Genomic DNA, 19,200 nt, shown 5'->3' with positions numbered 1-19,200 from the left:
GTCATAGTTTGTACAATATGAATTACATTGAGAGACGGAAGCCAATATGTATCAAAAAAGGAAGTATTGCTTTAGAGGCACAAATTTTTTTAAAATATGACTTCTATTTAATATGAACGATTTCTTATTTCATCCATATCATCTACCTTTCAGAGTGGAGATGGCCAGAGTCCATGGGATAAAACGAGGAATGAGAAGCCCAGGAATGTGAGTGGTGCCCACAACAAGAGATGGAGAGTGACCTCAGTGCCCTCTCCTAACTAGAACTCCCCAGTCTTTCTCGCTGTTGAACCATAGTAAAGAGGGGTGTGCAAATACCTATGCTATGGGACAAATGACCTCAAGATTCAGCCGTTAAAAACAGCCAACACCTGCTATCTCACATTCGCTGCACACCTGGAATTCAGGACTGGATCAGTGGAATGTTCTGGTCCAGGGTCCCTCATGAAAACTTAGGCCCAAGTGTCAGTTGGGGTGGCCCTAATCTCAGGCTCAGCTGGGGCTGGAGAACTCATGCCCCAGAAGATTCACCCACAGGCCTGGTAAGTCAGTGCCGGTGCTGGGCAGGGCCTCAGCTTTTCCCCACATTGTTTCCACGGGGCTCCTTGAGTGTCCCGTGGCACAAAAGGCAGTTTTCCTGGAGCAAATGGCTCAAGAGAGGAAGGGGCAGCGGCTACGTCTTTCATGACCTACCCTCATAGGTTCAGCTCTGCCACTTGCATCACCTGGTGGTCTTGAGGCTAGTGTGAGGAGACGGCATACGCACAGGAACAGAACGTTGAAAGTCAGGTACCACCGAGAGCCATCCTGAAACCTGGGCACCCTAAGAATGCCAGTCAGAAGCCAAACGTGAGGCAGGGAAAGGTGCACGTCTGTGGGACAGAAAGCCAAGAGACCCCGGGCATGCTCCCATCCTCTCATGAAGTTGCTCCTTGGCGGACATAGTCTTCTTTCACTCACATTGGGAATCACAGGGGAAAAGCCCGAGTAGGGACAGGGGTTTTTTTAGGTAGAGTGCTGGGAGGTCATCCACAAAGGGCCCACATCTAAAATCGCCCCCTTCACACAAGAATTAATAAGAGAACACAAGCACCCTAATTACCCCCCTCCAACTTCTTCAGATAGGTCCCAGTGAAAAAACAGCAAAGACAACCACAAAATAGGCGCCCGCTCCTCCCCATTGTGTAGGAGAAGGTGTGCTCATTTCCTATTGTCTGCCAGACTCTGAGCTCCACAAGCAAAAGAAGTTTCCAGCTGCGCTGAAGATTTACTCTTTTAGAGAATGGTGAAGGTCAGACCACAAAATGAGCAAAAGCCAGGAAGCCACCTAGGGCTACGGGCAGAGTAAAGGTCACTCCACAAGACCAGCAAGGTAAGGTCCCGTGCCATTCTGAGCTCTCTTTTCAGAGCAGTGGAGGGTGGTGATCCAGAGAGAAAGCCAGGGAGCCAGACTTTCTGGGCTTAGAAGTGAGCAATCCAGGTACTCTCCTGGTGAGAGAGTCCCAGTCACTGAAACTCATGAGCCTCGGCTTCGGTATATGTCTAGTGGAGATGATCATCGTGCTGGTTCCATCCGATGAAGTGGAAATTAGATCAGGTCCTAGGTGAGTCAGCTCTCCCTTATTGTAACAAATGTCTGAGCTGAGTCAACTCAAAAAGAGGGAAGGTTGACGTTGAGTCAGGACTTGAGAGGTTTTCTGTCCATGGTGGCTTGGCTCCCTTGCTTTGTGGCCTGTGGCAGCCCAATATTTTAGCAGGAGTGAGTGGAGAGGAGGCTGGTTGTTGGGAAGCAGAAGGAGAAAGTCACAGATCCTTCCAGGGTGCTTCCCAGGACCTAACTTCCATCCACCAGGCCCAAGGCTCCACCACCTCCCCATAGTGCCACAGGCTGGGGACTAAGCCTTCAGCACAGGGGCATTTGGAGGACCTCCAAGATCCAGAGAGGGCAGGAACGAATCCCTGTAAAGTATGAGGGTCTCTGCTACCTTCCTCCCACTCTCTGCATTTCCCTAAAGAAGAATCCGATTCCCAGGGAAGGGGTGGGGGATCCCACAGTAACACAGATGGCAGAGCTCACTGCCAGGACCAGGCTGGGCTGTGCCGGTCCAGACGCAGCAGCAGAAGAGACAGAGGCAGGGGAGAGGGAAGGCACTTGCTCACAGATTTCTTTTAAGTCCACTGCTTTTGAAATGGAAAGGCATAATTTTGAAAATGCCTTTTGGGCAAGCATCCTAAGCACTGAAGCCATTGAGTTGGCCAAGGTTCTCTTCAAAGGCCAGCCCTCCAAGCCGGGAAACGGGCTCAGGTACAGGTAAGTGGATTAATGGATCCCAGCCATGTTTTAGGGACCCATTTTCTCCACCATCCATCAAGTGGAAGATGGCTGTCCTAAAGGCCTCCCTCGAGTGAGGCTTTTAAGGGATTTATAGTCTTTGAGCCACTGACGGGGATTATGAGATGACCGTCAAGGACAGCGTTTCCTCTTGGAAGGGCCCTGGGAGTTTATCTGTTTGAATCACCTGCTAAAGAGAGGAAGACACAGAGGCCAAACCTACGGTAAGATTGTCTTGATATTCCAGGTCAGTAAGTACAGATCCAGGCCAGGGGCCAGGGTCGGATCAGGAGCCCAGTCCTCCTGTCACTCAGCCCTAAATAAAAAGGGAGGGGTGGCTGCAACCACAGATTCCTCTTCAGTCCATCTAGAAGGGAACTTCACGCATCATCTCATTTAATCCATGTCATAACTTAATGCTGCACAAAACTCCTGCCGAGTCCACTTTATTATGATGATCAAGCCCTTTGGTGCTGTTGTGGCTCCAGAGATAGAGTCCCACTGAACACAGACGGGATGGGAACAGAGGGTGACTGGACTCGCCCTGGGATGGCTCCTTTGCCACCTGTGCTACCCACAGGACTGCAGACCCCAGGGACACCAGAGCTCTGCCCTGTTTCTCTTCTCAGCCCAGGGCTGGGCAGGGAACAGGCATCCCATCAGGAGCGATCTCACTTAGATCCTAAGATAACAAATGAGTACCAAGTTACAGATGAGAAAACCAAGGCTCAGATTCATTGAAAGATTTCCTCATGTCACTCAGGGTATGAATGTGGGAACCAGAAGTAATTTTGTGATCTTTGGAGAGAGGAAGTCCTCGGGAGATTGTTTTTTTTTTTAATGTAGAAATAAGATGCTTGAAATCTAACCAATACACCACTGTTGGTACATAGGTACTTCTGAAGTGCTTCAGAGATTTCATGTCCCCAAGCAGTTTCGTGGACTTTGCGTGTGTAGATTCCTTCCCCGGGGAAGAGAGAAGGAGTAAAGGCAGGGGCCTTGGTCTGCACAGTTGTCACAGACTTCAAGGTCATGGACATCCAAATTAACCAGGGCTTCATATTCTTTAAATTTCAAGCACTTGGCCTCACAGCCTGTCTTAAGATTCTACCCAAATTAGCATAACAGTTTAAATAATAAATAGTAATGACATAGCAATTACAAAATTCTAGCCATTGTTCTGAGATCCTCACACTAGCCCATTTAATCCTTATTGTAACGTAACCTGTAAGTTCTTACTGTTACCTAAATAATACCTATTTTACAGAGGAGGTAACTAAGTAAGAGAGAAATTTCTAAGTCCACTAACACACTACTTGTAAATCTTGACTCGGCCTCCTCTGGCCTGGCATTATTCTCTTTGTGAGCAGATGCACTGGTGGATGGGTGGATGAATGAAAGAATCGGAAGACAAGAGATAGGAGCAAACTAATCAGGGTCTTATGGAGCTGCAGCCTCCAAATATCCAAGGCCGTCCACAATTCCCACATGGATAACTCTGGTTACTGGAGGTTTTGGTGAGGCCAGAACAGTGACTGCGTGAACTGGTTCTGAAGTCAGGCGCACCGTGCCTTCCACATGCCAGCTCCACCCCTACATGCCATTTGCCTTTGCATGTGACGTCTCTGAGCCTCGACTTCTGTTCCAGAATAAATGGGAGAAATAAATTCTCTACTTAGAAGGGTGTGAGAAGATGGAATATTGTGCTGGCACCTAGTAGGTGCTCAGCAAATGTGTGTTGAAAGAATAAGCGAGAGAGTCAACAATGTATCATTGGCATCCCTCATGGGGAAGAGATCTGCATCAAAACCAGGATTCAGGGTCTTCTTTGTGTTGTGGCCAGAGCTACAAAATCACCCAAATGCAGCTAAACCATGAAAATCTCCACAATGATGTGTCAGCCCCATATCCGCGCCATTGGATATGTCACAGAGATGTTCTCCCTTTACTTATGTTCAAGTCGGCAAGGAGCCAATTGGGATCCACCAAGTCAGGTATCTTCCTAGTCCTCGGAATCTTTAAATTGCAGATTTGCAGTTTGCCCAGAACCAGTGCATTTCTAGGAGGTTACAGGGAGCCAGGGGAAAGCCTTCCCCTGAGGGAGCACCAGGTCAGGACGAGGGTTCCCTTCTCTGCGGTTTCTATGTAAGCTTTGCACCCAGGTCAGGAAGGAGGCACCACTGAGAGCCTCATGGGAAGTCCCTGCCCTCAGGGTCCTGAGCTGGTGAGGGGTGGGCTTCTCTGAGCCTGCTCTGGGCAGTTCCGCCACCTCCTAAGTTACAGTGACGCCTCTGCGTCCAGCGGAGACGGCATGACTGTTTTAAAGTGCTGGTGGCCTTCATCTTCAGGAGAACACACGCCAAATGGCAGCTTCCCCGTGTCCCTCGCAGCACATTTTATGCATCAGAGAGAAGATGAGTGAGGACGGTCGTGCTGTGGGAGTGAAAGCAGAGGACTGGCCGCTCTGCCGGACACACATCTGCCCTCAGTAGATGAAGGGACCTGGCTGCAGGGGCCCGGCCCCGGCTGCCTCTCTCCCTCCACCCATTTCTCTCATCTGCGACAGGGAACATGAAACGTGGAGGGCCAGGAAATCATCCTGGGAACCCGGGACAACAAAGGGGATGTAAAAGGAACACAGGGAAACTTTAAATGTGGAATGAGGAGCCCAGAAGGTAAAAGGCTGGGTCACCTGGGTGGGGACAGGAGGGAGGACTGCAGCCAAATCTGCATCTGGATCTCCAGGAGGAGCAGGAGCCAGAGAAAAAGGCGAGGGGCTGGGGCGCGGGTGTGTGCCCCACGGGGGCGGGGAGAAGGGCTTGGCGGTGTGCAAGGCAGGGTGAGGAGCCCCCGCTCCCCATCACTGAGCCGAGGTGACAGCCAGAGCAGAGCAGCTGGGAGCATGGGCACTAGGACCAGTGCTTGAGCCCAGCAGCGTCTTCCCGCCCTGAGGTCCAGGCCAGAGCTTCTCCAAGTGCAGTCCTCCAGCCAGCTGCCCCAACACCACACAGATGGTCGCTGAAAATTCAGATCCCACAGCCTTCCTATGGCTGAGCGAATCAACAAGACAATACAGATGGGCAGCTCAGGCACCGGGGAGCTATTGAAGGGCTTAAAGCAAAAATCTGACTTTCATGTTTCATTTTACAGGGATTTTCATCATCCTTTGTGCTTTATAGGATACGCAACGAGGGTCCGTTTCATATTTAAAGTTGTATCCCCTCACGGGGATGGCTGCCTATTGGATTTCCACCGCACACTAAGCTCCACGAAGGAGGATGCCACACCTTCTCCTGGGGTTTGCAGCCTCCTGTGGCTGGAACTCCATCCCTACTGAATGGTGAGGGCAACACGCACTGCAGCGCAGTCTGAAGACAGTCTGAGTGACAGGTGAGAGGAGAGGAATCTGAGGCAAAGGAGCCAACTCCGCATGACCCAGGCAAGAGGATGTGGCCTGAAACACAATGGTCAGGCTATTATGGGGAGGAGGAAGCAGAAACAAGTGAATCCTGGACGTGGATGGGGTGGCTATTAGGCCAAAAGAGTGCTATATCCTGAGGAGTTCAGGATTCCTTCTTGGCTCCAAACCTACCAGAAATCTGGCCCCTGCCTGTCAGTGTCGATAAAGCTTTATTGGAACACAGTCACAGCCACTTGTTTCTGTATTGTCTGTTTCTGCTTTCTCACTGCAAGGAAGAGTCGAGTAGTTGTGACAGAGACCATATGTCCAGAAAAATCTAAAATATTTACTATCTTTCTGGCCCTTTTCAGAAAAATGTTTGCCCACCCCTGATTTCAGAGCTCATTTAATTCTCTGCCATTTTAGGAGTTACACTGAGTTCAGAAGGAGGGACAAATGATGCTTCTCAACCAGACATGGCTAATTTAAGAAAAGGGAGAGTGAAGTGTGGGATTCCTGACTTGCAGCTTGCCAGAATGCACTGGTGTCCACACAGTACGTGGCGTGGGATTCCTTTCACAGAAAAGCCCAGGCAAACACAGCAAAGCTGGGCTTCTAAATCGGCTCAGCCACCCACAGAGTCACAAAGTCAGCTGGAGAAGGTCATGACCACAGTGCCTCTGAAGAGCATCGCGGACTCTTGAGGAGACATAGCTCAGGGGAGAGTCAAAAAAGGACATCACAGGACCCAGGACATTAGCATCAGCAGGCTCCAAAAGGACAGGTCCTTGGGCATTAAGGGAACCTGTTGACACTGTTCCAGAGCCACTTCACCTAACGGCCAAAGTGGATGTGTAGGTGGGACAAAGGAGGAAGCCAGATAAACAAGGCAGAATTGGCAAGAAGACAAGACACAAGGTCTTGGTGGCAGGGTCAACTGGGACCTCTAGGGCTACAAAATCCTGAAATCATAAAATTGAACAAGTTCTTCAAGAGATCCCCCAAGCCTCGCCCACCGTCCATCAGAGAGCACTGTCCTCAGCTCACCAACAACTCCGACACCTCCAGGATCTGGTCAGTAGTCTCCCTGAGGACCAGGAAGACCACGAGAGACACAGACAGCATTGATGTGACATTCCCATCTGGGGGATGGCAATCAGGGGTCAGCCTTTTCCAATTTTTTTGAAAGATATCTCCTCCCTGAAGCTCAGCCCTTCACAGGCCTTATTCCAAAGACAGACTGAGGTGAGGCTGAGAAACCCTGCATGGGCCCTGGTGTCCCACAGCCAAAGCTCATGCATTCGGAGGCCTCAGGTTTTCCTGTCTTTATTTCTACCCAGAGCATATGGAACAGGGAAGATAGTAACTGGGCTCCCTTTAACATCTACATGGTGGTGTAGTGGTCACTGTGTCCACACTGCCTTGGTTTGAATCTAGGTGACCTGACATAGATCCTACCCATGCCTGTGCTTAGTGTCCTCAGCTATGAAATGAATATAACAACAGAACCTGTCTCTTGAGTTTGTTGAAGAGATAACTAATTTAACATAATTTGACACAAAAGCCCTTTGGATGGGGCTGGGCCTACAGTAGGCTTCCTGCAAGGAGTTCTGTGATCTGCTTAACTTGCAGTCTAAGCCCTTGCAAGTAGCACATGGTGCAGCACTTTGCATTCATTGTCTGTCTGCTATTCAATCATTTCATCTAATATGACGTTCATTTTCATTCCTCATTGCATTGATTGCAAGGAAGCAGGTGCATTATCCTACTATTGCAGATGAGGAGATTGAGGCACAGGTAAGGGATCTAATTTTTCAAAGATGCACAACCAGTTAAGCAGTAAAGCCAGAAATGGAAGATTCCACGGGATGTCTGGCTTCAGAGCTCCTGAAACCGCCCAGCACTATACTGCAGAGCCTGAGACACCTGCAGCCCAAAGCCAAAGCCTTCCTCCAGGTCCAGCACTAGCCCAGGGACTGAGACCCACTCACAGCTGGAAGTGAAGGGTGAAAGGGACCTCATGAATGTTCTGGAGCAATTCATACCAAAGGAAATCACCCAGGTATGACGGTGCTGCTGGCTGCCTAACCCGTAGGCTATTCACTCTCAGCCCCTCCTCTCGGTCTGCTTCTGACTGTAAAGACGGGACAAAGAAAACAGGTGTTCACCTCCCAGAATTTTCCCTAGATTATATGTTAGTGTGACCATGCTTTAACTAATGAAATAAACAGGGAATATTCTATGAGGCATCAGGAAAGTGGTTTATTTTTTGATGTTGTTATTGTTTGTTTTGATTTGTTTTCCTATTTAAAAAGGTATGGAGAAGGGAAAAGAATGGCTGGGCTGCTGCTCCCTTTTCTTCTGCCTGGAATAGAGAAGCAATGTTTGGAGCTGCGGTCATTATATCATAGCAAAGAGAGGAGATACTAGCTAAGGATGGCAAAGAAAAGTCAGGAACTGGTCAACTCTAGGCTTGTTATGTAAGTAGCAGCTGGAGCCACCGTTAGTCAAGTTCTCTGTTCCTTGCCTGGCTGACACACAAAGCAGCACTAAACTGCAGGGGTGAGCCAGGTGGTGCACCCTAAGGAATCCACTCCTCTCTGGGATACCAATCCTCACTGGAAAACTAAGGAAACAGGAGGATCAGATATCTGTAAAGTCCATTTGGTTCTGAGAAGTCATGATTTTGTGCAATGAGGAAATACTGCAGAGGATTTAAGCAGTACTGTGAAATGATAAAGAGAAGAAACATGGTCTCAGGATGGACATCAGACTTCTGCTCTTTTAAGTTTGTATTAAAGATATATCAATGAAATTTTAGCCAATACTCTGTTCTACAGGATTACCATATTTATGATCTCTAAAAGCTTTCTTAGACATATATCATTTAATCTGCATAAGAATATTGTGAAATGAGCTGGACTACTCTACATAACAAAAGGACAAAAGATGGAGCTCAGAGTTCAAAAGGCTAAGCAAGTCACCCCAGGCTCTCACAGCCAACTGTGATTATGCTGGGATCTAAGGCCAGGCCTGAGTTCCTCTCTCAGCCATGGCCATACTGATACCATCCATTTCCTCTCAAAACCAGCACAAACTCAACAATGACAATCTCCTCTCCATTGCACCCAACCCACCAGGGTGGAGAGGGTGGCTAATAACCACCCACCTAGAGCAGCATGACGCATGTGACTGTCATCCTGCCTGAGTGACACAGGTGCCACTGATGAGTTGTCATTCCTTTCTCAGAAGCTTGAGTCGAATTTAAGACCAGCTGAGTCAAGTATCCAAGGTTACCTTGATAGATGTTGATGATGGTGATGGTGGTGATGGTAAAGATGATGATGATGATGGTAGTGATGGTGGTGATGGTGATAGTGGTGATGGTGGTGATGGTAAAGATGTTGATGATGGTGATGGTGGTGATGGTAGTTAAGGATGAATAGTGGTGATGGTGGTGATGGTAAAGATGATGATGATGGTGATGGTGGTGATGGTGATGATGGTAAAGATGATGATGATCATGGTAGTGATGGTGGTGATGGTGATGGTGGTGTTGGTGGTGATGGTAAAGATGATGATAATGGTGATGGTGGTGGTGGTGGTGGTGGTGATGGTGAAGTTGATGGTATTGATGGTGATGGTACTGTTGATGGTGATGAAGATGGTGTTGGTGTGGTACTGATCCTTATGATAAGGAACCATCTTATGTAAAGGCTTTCAAAACCAGAAATAATTGTGTGTGTGTGTGTGTGTGTGTGTGTGTGTGTGTGTGGGTGTGTGTGTGTGTATTCACTTCCTTTCCACTGAATTCTACTTGGTCATATGCCAAAGGCTATCCAGGAACGATGCATTTTGTCCTGTTGTTCTTTGCATTTATTTTCGTTTTAGGAACCTTGCAGAACACTCTCCTACTTGGTAGAGAAGATCAGGTTCTTTCAAGGATGCGGAGAGCTGGGATTAAGGCCCCAGCATTCTGCTGTAAACTAAGGCGGCTCCACAGGAGGCAGCTTTACTGCAGGACCCATATTTGTAACAAGAGCCAGGACAGAACTTGGGGGCTTAAGGTCTCCAATCATCCTCCCCGGAGCCTGCTGGCCCTTGACAGCTGCCCAGAAGCAGAGGAGAAAGGTAGGTAGTATGAAGCCAGGAGGCCCAGGGCAGCTCTGGACCCCGAGTCGGCCCAAGTAGCTCTCCTCCTCTCAGTTCATTTCCTTGCAGAGTCTGTTCAACTTTCAACTTCATTTGAGAAACAGGGGGTCGGTGCCTTTCCACAGAGAGGGTCAAGGGGATGCTCAGAAGTTGTCCATCCTGCCAGGACCCACGTGAGAGAAGAAGACGCGGGTGAGGAGAGATGTTGAAGGGGGCGGGCCGTGGTGCCTGTCGGTGGGATCAGTGGGGCAGGCCGCCAGCTCTCAGGCGGGCTTTCTCCACCACTTCTCTGGGGCTTGTGAGCGGCCCGTGTCTATGGTTTCCTCTATACCTCATAGGAAAATGAACTAACGGCAAAGCATTCACATAGCATTTTTAAAATAATCAAGAGAGTAAGAAATAATAATGGATGATGCCTAAAAGAACATCTAACTCCCGACTTTCCTGCGATCTCAGGTCACAGGCACCTTCGATAATAAGTTGAAGATAGCAAAGATCTCAGCCCTCAGAGGAAGTTCCTGCTGATGGGTTTTTGGTGAAAACGTGTACTGCGTTCTGTTGCTGCATACATTGCTACACACTGTACAGCAGGGCCTACTGCGACACAGGCTGGAGGAAAGTGAGAAGGGACGGATGGTCACAACCTCCAAGCTCCTCAGAGTGCAAGGGAAAGGCCCACTATCCATCATCACGATTCAAGGTCCAGCATGTGTGGCAAGGGCAGAGAGCAAGGAGAGACAGGGCCAGCCAGGAGCTGGGGAGGGTGGAGACCGAGGCGTCAGGGGACTCGAGCAGGACTCAGGATGAGAGCAGGGCAGCGGAGGCCATCTCTGTCAAAGCAGGACTCCATTACCAGAAGTCCGCAGCCTCACACAGCAGGAAGCCGAGGCCCACTCCACCATCTCCTGGCTGCAGCCTGTCTGCCTCAGCTCCCCAAGTAAAGGACCCCTGGGATGATTTGATGATGTCCTGGCAGGGTTCACCCCACACAATCCCTGGGGTGAACGTACAGGGATGCACAAACACCGAGCTCCCTTATAGAGAAACCTACTGAGGGGTAATACTGCTAGAAATTATTATTATGAAAATAACAAACATGAATAGGGCACTGAAAACTTCAAGTCTATCCAAGCTTGGGTTCTAGGATCTCGTTTAATTGCTTTCCAAAGTATAGGGTAAATACTTGCCTCCTCACGGTGCTCCTCTTGCCTGCATCAGATGTGAGTTGACTGTCAGAACCGTGCACCAGACACTGCAGGATGACAGACAGACAGAGATGGAGACCGACCTCGACGTCAAGAAGACGGTGGTCTAGTGTGGAGGGTTGTGGAGGCTGAGACCCCATGGTGCAGGGGTTTGCTACCCAGATAGGAGGCGTGGGCAGGGAGCTCGCGCTGGGTTCCTCCCTCTGTGGAGATGGGAGTGGACATCTCCCTGGTCTGCATGGTGAGTTCTTAGGGTGGGGCTCCCCAAGGAAACCCCTCTTACATCCAGACCTCCACGTCTCCGACCTTCTCAAAAGCCTCTGTGCACGGGACACGGGATACCAAGAAAGAGTAACATGCTCCCACTTGAAGCAGGGGCCCAAGGAGTGTCTCTGGGCCCACCAGCCCCAGGGACATCCTTGGACCAAGTCCCCGTCTCTGTCTTCTGAACCCATAAAGGGTTATCTGTAGAGTCCTGGATGAGGTGACCCCCTGAAAAGGAGGGAAAGAAGACAGGAGGCTGCTGAAGCCACAGTGAAATTCCAAGATGGAAAAAAACAGAATGGAAGGATTTCAGGACACTCTCCACTGTCCCAACAGAGACACTTGCGTCTGGATGGCAGTGGGCCTACTGCCCAGAACTCAGTACCCAAAACAAGCCAGTAGTGCACATCCTCATGGGAGATGAGTCCCCTGGACTGCTGCCCTCGGTGTCCCGCCAGAAACCCTCCCTCCAGCTCTGAGGTGGCAGGTGGCACAGCAGACCCTGCCTCTCCCTGGACCTTGGCACGGAGAGCCCACTGGCCACAGAAGAACTCTTTGCAGTTGTGGAAGAAACCACACAGAGGTGGGGGACAGCTATCGGCCACACATGTTGTTTAGAGAACAATTAATGAGGAAAAAACAAAGAGCTGGAATCACAGACTTGAGGGCAATTTTGCAATTAAGAAAATTAGAGGCTGCAGTTTCAGGAGAAAACTGTCAAGTCAAAGCTGGGAAATGGATCACAAATGGGACCTGGCTCTTCTGTTTACGACTGGGTATGGGGATGCGATTTAGGCAGGTCCTGGGATGGGGGCAAGAGCATCATTCATTGACGATATTTACAGCAGGTGTTTTCCAGCAGAAAGGTGAACGGTCAAGGGCCCGCCCCACCCTTTTCTGGTGGGTGTTCGAGAGGTGCCCCTTGTGTCCAGTCCAATGCTAGAATCATTCAGACAAGCCACACCTGGAAACCCTCAGCTTTCTGTGAGAAGTTCATTGCACTCCCTAATTACATGTGAAGTACCTGGGGTTTCAAGGTCAATCTCCTTGTCCTAAGGTCACACAGTAAGGTGAGGGTACAGGCTGTTCCATTCGAGACACCGTGTTCTCTTCACGCTGTTGAGAGGCCTCTCCAAATGCCTCTCGCGCCCATGAGCCCATCCTAACCCCCAGCCAATGCAGTCACCACCCTCAGCTGCCTTGCTGCTGTCCCCGCACCCTGTGCCTGTGTGCCAGACACCCTCTCAATCACTGCTAGCAGCAGGTGGGAGTTGCAGGAGCCTCCCCTGAGAACAGTGAAGCCTCTGCTCAGCCCTCGCGTTCCTCTGGCTGCTGCCTTCTGGCCCCGCGTGCTGGTGCATGAATCCCTCCATTTCTTCAACTTGACCCTAGGCCTCAGCCTAGGTTTGTTTCCCTCTAGGGGAGTGAGGGACAGGCCTTGCCTGGGTGCAGAGGGCCTGGGCAGAGGCACAGTGGAGGGTTGAGCCCCTGACGTTAAGGAGAAGACAGAGTGCTCTTGACACCTCTTATCTGGCTCTGAAACTAAGACAGGTGGAAGCGAGCAAGGGAGGCTGCGCTGTGACCCAGTTAACAAGAGTGGGTCAGAATCTCCGTCAGGAGGGAGAAGTAGGTCAGCATCAGGCTCGGAGTGAAGCAAACCCAGGGATGATACTAGAAAACGGCCCAGGAGGTGACGAGAGTGGGAAAAAGGCTTTGCGAAGGACCCCACCACCAGAGCTGAGATCCCCAGGGCAGAGGAAGCCACAGTGTGCCCAGGGAGCTGCTGTGGGAAGAGCTGGTGCTTGCTCCAGGAATTAATGACCAAACAACAGAACTCAAAAAAGAATCAGGCTGCATCTCACAAGAGAAGCGGTGAGGGCAAATTAATCTATCTGTGTCAATGCAGCCAGAGTGGCTTATTGGAAACCTTTCTATTTTTAAAGCTTGTAGTTAACTGTATGTCAGGCTGTGATGTTCTGTTTAATTTTCTTCAGGTCTCGTCAGAAGAGAAAAGTTTTGCATCACTTGGGTTGTTAAACGTTCTTTCCCTAATAAGTGTGCTGTGGCGAACGTATATAAACCCGGCTTTGATGATTCAGGGCCAGGCAGTGTGTCACCACTGCCAAGCTGACCATGAATCTGTGTGACAGTGACAAGAACAGAGAGAGCCTGAGCCCAGAACCACAGGGCGACTAAATACTCCCTCCTGGTTGTTCTCCCAGAGCCCCTCTCCCCGGTCAGAAGGCAAACTCCAAACAGGTGCCTGGCCACCGAAGAGTCCAAGCAGCACGGTTCCCCCAGAGGTGGGTGAAAAGAGGGCTGGTGACCTGGGCTATGAGGGCGCACAGGGGATTGCAGAATCCCCTCTGGGGCCCGCCTGCTTCCCTAGAATGCTCGCTGCTCAGTGTAAACCTGGCGTGATCTGAGGATGTGCAGAGTGGCAGCCTTTGGCACCAGAAATTGGGGCAAAGCCACCTCAGGCACAATGGACGGATGATTTAACTCGGGTTTATTCAAGGCTCTGGACCCATGTGTCAGATTGGCAGTGACTAGCCCCATGTGGTTACCTACACTTAAATTAATTAAATAAAATTTAGAATCCATCTCCTTAGTCATACTCGCCACATTTCAAGGGTCCAATAACCTCATTGCCGCTAGTCGAAACCACGCTGAACGATAGACATAAAATACTTTCATCATCACAGAATGTTCTTTTGGATAGTAGTGCCTTAGACCTGCTTGCTGGTGTTTCTGAAATACAGGGGACAGAGAACCAGGGTAAATGACACCATAAAGAAACAGACAACTCCTGCTAGTGGGAATTTGTAAAAAGACAGCTAATCTACAGTGTCAGTCAGTGCAGGTCAAGAGTGGAGGGTTGTAAGGGAAATTTGAAAGTCTATTCTCGACTTAAAATATACAAACATTTTAAATAGATGTATTTAAATATTTAACATCAAAATACTCACATACACTTTGGTAGGATTCTTCTCAAAATATCTCTGAGAAGAATTTCCTGAACAATTGAGGAATTATGAATGTGTAACATGCATCAAATGTTATTTGAAATATTGAAATTTTCTTTAGTAAAGTGACATCCTTGGCGTCTCATTGAAGAACACCTTTTTCTTCGAAGCCCGCTGAAGTATCTGGGTTATACTGCCTTGAAGTCTGCAACTTATTTTCAAATGATCTAGAAAATCATGCTTACATTTCTATGCCACTCGGGCAAATATTACAAAACATTAGCAATTGTGAAATCTGCTATAGAAACTACGGGCATTCATTTGAAAATTTGTATAACAAAATATTTGTGACAGGACATCCCGGTGGAATTTACAGAGCCAGATATGTGTCAAAACTCATAGGCAGTTTACATTTGAAGGCCCTTTCTGCTTCCCCTACCTGACCGGAACACTTGCATTCCTCTTATGCCATTTTATTTACACATGTGTCAAGGAGACGGAGTGAGAGGAATCCTACTGTGTCTTCTGACTCATCAGCTGTCAGTGCCTCGTGACTCATTATCTATGGACGGAAGAAAGCCTGCACATTCCACTAACATGAAATTTTCTACATATGTCTCCCAGTCCCAAACCAATCCGTTCTATTAAGATCCCACTGGACTGTCTTTATTTGCCTGCTCCCACTCTTTCTTTTTCTTTTCAAATAGGATGTTGAAATTCACACACAGCATTTATGATTGCCCATTAGATACAAGGCACCTGGTCTCTCCTGTGTCTATCATAACTTGCTTTTGACTCAGCAAGCTCTAATGAGAAAGTTTTCTCTTAAACACCAAAATTCAAGATTTAAAAATTCTAAGGAAAGAAAGAATTGAAAATTAGAATAATTTCCCATGTCAGGAAGAGGAGAAGAAAAAGGTAGTCAGGCTCCTGTAATCAACAAACTCGGTGACCAAGGATATCAAAAGGACAGGCATGATTAACCGAGGAAGGGAAGACAAGGGGCCTTTTGTGAGAAAACTCATGACAAGGCACTTCTCTAAACAGTCCCAAGTACTGTCTGTGGCCGATGACTCGATATAAACACTGATTGGGAACCTGAGAAAGCAGTGTGGATCTGCACGATGTCAGGGACCAGTGAAATCAAGGAAGGAAAGTCTCAGGACACTGGAGAACAGGAGCCCACTTCGCCCGGACAGACAGCAGGCTCAAGGGGATAGCAGAGATAAGTGTGCAGCCCCAAGCCCTAGAACGCCAAGTGTGGGAGGGCCCTCAGTTAGCCCTGTCATGGCATGCTTTGACGCAAGGAAGCTGGACAATCACAGGAATGGATGAGCAGACACAACTCTCTGAACTGTATGCTAATGCCACCTAAGGATTAGTATCATTGGGAGGAGGGGGGTGGGGATTATATCCTTGGCTTTCTAGCAGACTTAGATGACAGTTCCCAGCACAGAGCTTCCGGCATACTCTGCAATGAGCAGCATTAATTGGAAAATATAAAAACTGCAGTGCAACCAGCCCAGCAACTGATGGGTATGCACCAACTATTCATTCCATAGCTATCAAGTCGACACTTAGGATGTGGAGCCAGTGCGCATGGGCAGGGGCCTCCTCCTCCACTGGGAGCATGCAGCTAGAGAAGGAGGCAAAGGACTAATTATAGACATCCATGTCGGATCGAAGGTGATGGCAGCAGTACGGAGGAAGTAACGGCTGAATAGGAAAGACACAATGGGAGGAGCGCGTCCCTCAGGCAGAGGCCCTGCTGCAGGAGGACACGCACAGCCTCAGCAAGTGTCTGGCAAACACGTCGCCAGCAGGTAACAGAAACCACAGGCCCCATGTCCACCGACACACGTCAGATGCCGTGTAGCCTTTGTACTTAGAGGTAAACGGCATTCAGGTCTCTGTGTATTGAGAGGCCAGGGTTCAGGGAGGATGTGGACAAGTGTGAAGCCCGACTTCAGATGGCCTGGTGATAATACTCGTGATTTATCATGTAACTTAATTAGATCAACTTTGCTTTTTAACCTGCAATGTGACTGGAGGAAGCTTCTCCTTGATTTCCATGCCAAGTGTGATTATCAGCCTTGTCGTCAATCTGTGGTTTCCTTGCAGGAGTCTATTAAAATCACCTGCTTGTTTTGTGAGGACTGTTTAATTAAAGCTAAATACCATAATGCACAAATCTACATAATGAGGCCCTGTAGATGATATATTGTCACCGCACACTGAAACAGAAAGGGTGTCTGAGGACACGGCTCCCATCTGCCTGGCAGGAGCCCCCTTCCCTTAGGTTGCTTGCTCTTCCACAACTGACCACCGGACGCCTGGGCTGAGGGGGCACCAATATGCACAACAGTAAATACTGAAGCCCCTTTTTTCTTATTTTTATGATTACAAAACCAATATAGGTAAACGTTCTAGCATCTTCTGTTTGTGTGCCAGCTAACTCTCCTAAGCATTCCCTGGAATACCCGCCTCTTACTCCCCAAGTCCCTGTTGGAGGAAACTGCAGTGCAGAGGCTAAGGGGTCTCGTGGGGTGAGGGACAGACAGGCCACAGGCACACAGGCGACACTGAAGCAGAGGCTTCCTGGTTCCCCAAGCCTCCAGAGAGTTCCAGGGAATGGTGGGAGGAGCAGGATCTCATGCCCATTTTGAGACTCTCAGATCCTCTGCTGGCTTGGGCAGGGTGTGGCTGCGTTCTGCAGGGGAATCAGGTGGAAGGCTGAGATGGCAGAGCTGTGAGCTGAGAGTGGCGTCTCCAGAGTCACAGCGAGAAAGTGAAGACGGAGGGAGGCAAGGACAAGAGAGGGACAGGTGACTGGGGGCGGGGGCATCATACAGACAAGGATGGTGTCTGCCTCTGGCTCAGGGAAACACGGATGAAGCCCCCCTTACCCACTGGACAGGAATCTTGGCCGGGAGGCGGAGGGGGGGTTGACATGCACTTCTGGACTAAGCCTAGCAGAGTGAACAAGCCAGCCTTGAGAACAGAGGCTGCAGGAAGTGACGGAAGCCTCCAGGGTCCATAAGACACCTAGGATTTGTAGTTACCATGAAAACATCAAAGGAGAGAAATACAGCATGTGGACGGCAAGCCAAGAATTTAAGGTGATATGGTAAAGGAAGGCAGGAAAATGTGTGCCAGGAAGGAGGAAGGTGAGAAAAGAATGAAGCTGGAGGACACCAGTGGCTCAGAGAGTGGAGATATGGTCATCCTAGAGCTCCCTCTCCAAAGGCAGTAGAGTCTGGCCATCAGAAGACGGGTGACCTGCACTGTTGTGACAAAGAGTGGGAAAAGAACAAATAAACACCAAGGAAATGAATTCAGCACGTTTAGCCACCTTGTGGAACCTGGCCGTGCAGGAGGAGAGAGAGGAGTGGAAAGGACACTACGGTGCGGTGCGTATCAGGATGTGGGCGTGGCCTGAGTTTGACAAGGGAGAGAAACGTCCATCCTACACACAAGCTGACAAGCTAGTGACTGGGGCCAGGAGGCAGGACGACGAGGCTGACCATTTTGAAGTAGGAGGGAATTTCACAGGGAGCAAGCTCTGGGAAGAAGTGGAAGGGGCTGGGAGCCAGGGTGGGATGGGTAGGGAGGGTCTGCACGGAGCAGGAGGCCCACTCTTCAGGGAAGGCTGCACACAGATGGAGTGACACGTGCAGAACATGGGGGTTAAGGAGGGGCTTCCCCCTGTGCGGGTGCTTCATTTGCTTTCCTAGTGCAGGCAGGAGGTGGAGTCCGCTCCTCCCAGTGTGAGGAAGGGTTGAGGAAGACAGGCAGCACCAGGAGGCTGTGACGTGGAACATTTCCAACTGCTGAAATTCCATCAGGGAAAGGGAAGGTGGAGGAGAGATGACGGCGGCCTGGAAGGGCTTCCCAGGCAAGGTGAAGAACCTGCTCATTTTAGGACTTAAATGTCGCCATCCCACAGCGTGTGGCGGGCTTCCTGGGCAGCTCCAGTACAAACTGCTGGGGGTGCCACACACAGGGAGGGTCAGCCTGGTGCTGCCCAGCGGCTACTAGGGTACATCCTGCTGACTGGTCCCTTAACACAGATGTGTGGGTGGTGCCACCATGTCTCCCCTCAGGAAAAAGGAAGCACGTTTTACCACCCATGGCACATGGTATCTAGAGGAGATACAGCACATGGGCATCGGAAACTATCTGGAAGCATGGCCATTCATGTAAATTAGTATATTTGAAAAAAATAAGAAGAAACTAAAATGAACTAAATTCTTCTCAACTCAAAAAGTATTCACCTTTCATTCCATCTAAGACTGCGACCATGTGGCCAGCTTTCCTCTGGACGATTTACAGCTTTGCATTAATAATGAGAGAGAGCAGCATAAAAGAGAATTTTAAGCATTCAGAATAGAAAGTGCTGACCCAGTGTCCACTCTGGCCCAACACACAGCCATGTTCTCATGGCCAGAGAACAATCCATGAAAGTCCTAAAATTTGCTCTGCCCTTCCTTTGCTTAAAAGGCCTTGAAAGATCCACCATGCTTGCAGGGTCAAGCCCAGAACCCTTGGAATGCCTTGTCCAACCCTTTCGGACCAAGGGACCGAGTCCTTCCTCTTCTCCAGCCTCTGCTCCTGCCCCTTCCCACCCAGACCCTAGAAGCTTAGAACACAGAAATAGACACCTTGGAGGGTTCTAAACCTCGAGGCCACTTTCTTTATAACTTGTAGGAGATGGCGCTCTTGAAATGTGAACGATAAGGAGTAAAAGCCATTTCTCCAGCCAGATCCATCCTGCCCCCTTGACCCATTTCCTGAAGAGCTTCAGAAGTCTGAAGGTAGCCTTTTGTCCAATGACTCGTGAATTCACAACCAGAGATGGGCCCAGTCACAGAAGGCTTAAAA

The 19,200-nt window shown here is 49.4% G+C and overlaps 1 protein-coding gene across 3 annotated transcripts in view; it reads right to left on the bottom strand.

The window, feature by feature from the left end:
* The window catches only part of Fam135b (family with sequence similarity 135 member B), a 301,016-nt gene that overhangs the window by 262,737 nt on the left and 19,079 nt on the right, over positions 1 to 19,200 (bottom strand). The gene's annotated exons all lie outside the window — the stretch shown is intronic.

This window comes from Ictidomys tridecemlineatus, chromosome 7, assembly GCF_052094955.1.
Source record: "Ictidomys tridecemlineatus isolate mIctTri1 chromosome 7, mIctTri1.hap1, whole genome shotgun sequence".
NCBI lineage: Eukaryota > Metazoa > Chordata > Mammalia > Rodentia > Sciuridae > Ictidomys > Ictidomys tridecemlineatus.
The sequence above is the reverse complement of the archived record's forward strand: the minus strand, read 5'-3'. Positions and strand labels throughout refer to the sequence as shown.